At 55.6% G+C, this 4,852-nt stretch overlaps 1 protein-coding gene across 1 annotated transcript in view; it reads right to left on the bottom strand.

Annotated features, from left to right (window-relative positions):
• Positions 1-4,852, bottom strand: part of TFCP2 (transcription factor CP2) — a 41,021-nt gene that overhangs the window by 31,151 nt on the left and 5,018 nt on the right. The gene's annotated exons all lie outside the window — the stretch shown is intronic.

Here is a 4,852-nt window from a genome sequence, read left to right as displayed (position 1 = left end):
TTTTTGCAATTAATGGGACAAATAATTTGTCCAGATGGTGGTGTTAAGTGCACGCAGCAAGAAGACAGCCATTTCGCAACAGATGGCGGCAAGGAAATGAAATGCACAAAATAATAATAATAATAATATTTAAAAAAAAAAAAAAAAAGAAGGGGGATTGGGGAAAAGGGAAGGATAATTTAAGATGCTCCGAGTCTCACTGTGAATATAATTGCCGTGTTAATTACAAGCGCTGATGAGTCAGAGATGTAGCCACTTGGATCCCAAGTGGGTGGAAATCCAAGTTTGAACAAACTTGCCACAGGTGAGAAACCCTATGAGGTTAATTAAGCCTGCTCCACGCAGAAGACATTTTGGACATGGCTACAGCTCGCTAATTACTCACTGTCATTATCCTGGATTAATTCCTTCGGATGGACACTCTGGTCCCAGGCTGAGGAGTCTGAACGTGCCACAGGCAGACACCAGCTTCAGGCCAAGCCCGAGAAGCCGGCGCTGCCCCCGGGTCCTGCCCCGAGGTGGGTCTGTGGACTCGCACCCAGCGGGGCAGAGGCACACAGAGCCCCCGACACCCCGACACCTCCCAGCACTGGTGCGGAGCGGGACAGGGCCGGGTCGTGCTCCCGCTCCCTGGAAATGAACCGTTAGGGCAAAGCGCAGCCCCAGCGTCCCTCATCACCGTCTCACCAGCCTCTGTGATTTTCTTCATCACGTTTGGAGTGGGAAGATCCAGGCTGATGCCATCAGCGGAAATTATTTTTCAAAGCATATTTGCAGGTGGAGAGCTGGACCCAAGCACACCCAAGCAGTTTGCAAGGGTTTTTTTTTTTTTCCCTCTTCACCAATCAGCTTCCCTCTCAAAATGCCTTTTTACCCTTCTAAACTTTACTGCCTTGAAGACTTTACTGCGTTTATTGATGGGGAAACTGAGGCAGGGGACAAGAAGCGACGCGCTGCTGCCGGCAGAGCTCAGACCCACCCATCTCCGGCAAAGTCACGCATCCTGGTGAGCATCCCTGCACCGGAGCAAACCCTCCACGAGCCCAGAGGAAAACCAGGTGTTTTCTTCTGGTGGACCAGGAGCCGAACCAGCCAGCCCCAACCTCCGAATCAAACCCATTCTGCCAAGCAGCAAAACGATGTAAATCTAATTTTTACCGCTTTTTCTCCCTCTTCTTTGGACCCTGTACCAACCCCCCGCCCCCCCCCGGCGTGGTACCACGGTGGGGCTTTGGGTCCCGACACAGGACTGCAGGCAGTGATGTGGAGCCTCACTGAGCAGTTTTACAGTAGCTGTGAAATTCCTGAACATCGGGGCTGTAAGGAAAAGCTGGTGGTGAACATTTAGGACAGAGGTTTGGGGGTCTTTTTCCGCTGGGAGGCTTTTGGAGGAGACATGGCAGCTCCCCACCGCTCCTCATCCACAGCGTTGAGTCAACTTCATGCCTGGAAAACCCCATGCCAGGGCTGGGGCTGCCAAATCCCAAAGGAGAATCAGGGAAAAATCATCTACCGGCCCATCTACCGTCCAACTCGTCTTCCAAGCCCAGCAAGAAGGCGCAGTGGAGGTACCCGGGGGGGATCAGAAAGTTTATGAAGCAACCGAGGGGTGATGCTGTGCCTGGACGCGCGGCCATGGGGAGCCCGCCGGGGCAGGAGCCCGCTCGGGAGTTTGTATCGGTGGAGAAAATGTCGCTGCCAAGGCGCAGCGGGCGCTTCCCAGCCTGGCTTATCTGGCTGCAGAGGGACAAGCAGCACAGGAGCTGGGGGAGGAGAGGTTGGTTGGTAGCGATTTGGCCCCAACCTGCGTAAAGCTGCTGGGGATGAGCCCTGGTGCAAGCGCCGCTCACTCCGGCCCCCTGATCCCAAACTGAAATCCAGGTGATGCTTTAAATCACTTAATCTGAGCGTCTGCCTCCCGGCCGGGGGGGAAAGAAATACCCGACAGAGGGTCACAAAACCTGCCTCAAAAAAAGGGGAAAAGCCAAACCCAGCTGACCAAGCTTTCCTACCAGTTTGGTGGTTTAACTCTGTTATTTGCAAAACCCTCTTCACACCGTTCAAGGGGAACATTTTTCTCCCGGACACGGGGCTGTTTCTCACAAACAGGAGAGTGGTGGGTTGCATCCCACTCTGCCACTGCTGGGCTGCGTGGCCTCGGTTGAATCTCTTCATCTTTTACTTTGCTTCCCACCTCTACGGGGTTTTGGGGGGCAAAAGCCTGAGCCTGAATAAACCCTCCTGCCTGCGCAGCCGTGCCGAGGGCGGCGGCGTCCCCCTCTCCGCAGCACAAACCCCGCCTGGCTCGTCCCACCAGCTGCCCTGGGCTGCCCGATCAGCTTACGGTGACTTCCCAGGAATCTGCTCCTTTCTCCAGAGAGACAGGGAAGTATTTTTATTCCCGCTACACACAGACAAGAGGAGATGACGGGGATTAAGTTCACCTCCCAAGGTCAGGCCAGAGGAACGTGGCAAAACCAGGAGCAGATTTTGGATCTCCCAAGCTGGCGCACTCAGAGCTCCCATCTGTCCCCCCAAAACAGCGCCCGGAGTGTCAATCACTCTCTATGTCCTGCCAGCACCCCGGGACTGGAAGCTACTTCGGGGGTCTAGGACATCTCAGAGGGACAAGAGGGCTGGTTCGGGGGGCACAGGACCCCCCACCCCCGGAGCCTACAGTCCTGTGAAATGCAACGTGGGGGGCAGCGCTCTGACCCTCATCGCCCCTTCAAGGCGGGGTTTGTGCTGCGGAGAGGGGGACGCCGCCGCCCTCGGCACGGCTGCGCAGGCAGGAGGGTTTATTCAGGCTCAGGCTTTTGCCCCCCAAAACCCCGTAGAGGTGGGAAGCAAAGTAAAAGATGAAGAGATTCAACCGAGGCCACGCAGCCCAGCAGTGGCAGAGTGGGATGCAACCCACCACTCTCCTGTTTGTGAGAAACAGCCCCGTGTCCGGGAGAAAAATGTTCCCCTTGAACGGTGTGAAGAGGGTTTTGCAAATAACAGAGTTAAACCACCAAACTGGTAGGAAAGCTTGGTCAGCTGGGTTTGGCTTTTCCCCTTTTTTTGAGGCAGGTTTTGTGACCCTCTGTCGGGTATTTCTTTCCCCCCCGGCCGGGAGGCAGACGCTCAGATGAAGTGATTTAAAGCATCACCTGGATTTCAGTTTGGGATCAGGGGGCCGGAGTGAGCGGCGCTTGCACCAGGGCTCATCCCCAGCAGCTTTACGCAGGTTGGGGCCAAATCGCTACCAACCAACCTCTCCTCCCCCAGCTCCTGTGCTGCTTGTCCCTCTGCAGCCAGATAAGCCAGGCTGGGAAGCGCCCGCTGCGCCTTGGCAGCGACATTTTCTCCACCGATACAAACTCCCGAGCGGGCTCCTGCCCCGGCGGGCTCCCCATGGCCGCGCGTCCAGGCACAGCATCACCCCTCGGTTGCTTCATAAACTTTCTGATCCCCCCCGGGTACCTCCACTGCGCCTTCTTGCTGGGCTTGGAAGACGAGTTGGACGGTAGATGGGCCGGTAGATGATTTTTCCCTGATTCTCCTTTGGGATTTGGCAGCCCCAGCCCTGGCATGGGGTTTTCCAGGCATGAAGTTGACTCAACGCTGTGGATGAGGAGCGGTGGGGAGCTGCCATGTCTCCTCCAAAAGCCTCCCAGCGGAAAAAGACCCCCAAACCTCTGTCCTAAATGTTCACCACCAGCTTTTCCTTACAGCCCCGATGTTCAGGAATTTCACAGCTACTGTAAAACTGCTCAGTGAGGCTCCACATCACTGCCTGCAGTCCTGTGTCGGGACCCAAAGCCCCACCGTGGTACCACGCCGGGGGGGGGCGGGGGGTTGGTACAGGGTCCAAAGAAGAGGGAGAAAAAGCGGTAAAAATTAGATTTACATCGTTTTGCTGCTTGGCAGAATGGGTTTGATTCGGAGGTTGGGGCTGGCTGGTTCGGCTCCTGGTCCACCAGAAGAAAACACCTGGTTTTCCTCTGGGCTCGTGGAGGGTTTGCTCCGGTGCAGGGATGCTCACCAGGATGCGTGACTTTGCCGGAGATGGGTGGGTCTGAGCTCTGCCGGCAGCAGCGCGTCGCTTCTTGTCCCCTGCCTCAGTTTCCCCATCAATAAACGCAGTAAAGTCTTCAAGGCAGTAAAGTTTAGAAGGGTAAAAAGGCATTTTGAGAGGGAAGCTGATTGGTGAAGAGGGAAAAAAAAAAAAACCCTTGCAAACTGCTTGGGTGTGCTTGGGTCCAGCTCTCCACCTGCAAATATGCTTTGAAAAATAATTTCCGCTGATGGCATCAGCCTGGATCTTCCCACTCCAAACGTGATGAAGAAAATCACAGAGGCTGGTGAGACGGTGACGAGGGACGCTGGGGCTGCGCTTTGCCCTAACGCTTCATTTCCAGGGAGCGGGAGCACGACCCGGCCCTGTCCCGCTCCGCACCAGTGCTGGGAGGTGTCGGGGTGTCGGGGGCTCTGTGTGCCTCTGCCCCGCTGGGTGCGAGTCCACAGACCCACCTCGGGGCAGGACCCGGGGGCAGCGCCGGCTTCTCGGGCTTGGCCTGAAGCTGGTGTCTGCCTGTGGCACGTTCAGACTCCTCAGCCTGGGACCAGAGTGTCCATCCGAAGGAATTAATCCAGGATAATGACAGTGAGTAATTAGCGAGCTGTAGCCATGTCCAAAATGTCTTCTGCGTGGAGCAGGCTTAATTAACCTCGTAGGGTTTCTCACCTGTGGCAAGTTTGTTCAAACTTGGATTTCCACCCACTTGGGATCCAAGTGGCTACATCTCTGACTCATCAGCGCTTGTAATTAACACGGCAATTATATTCACAGTGAGACTCGGAGCATCTT

Source organism: Athene cunicularia, unplaced genomic scaffold (genome assembly GCF_003259725.1).
Source record: "Athene cunicularia isolate RWA unplaced genomic scaffold, athCun1 chrLGE22_part1, whole genome shotgun sequence".
NCBI lineage: Eukaryota > Metazoa > Chordata > Aves > Strigiformes > Strigidae > Athene > Athene cunicularia.
The sequence above is the reverse complement of the archived record's forward strand: the minus strand, read 5'-3'. Positions and strand labels throughout refer to the sequence as shown.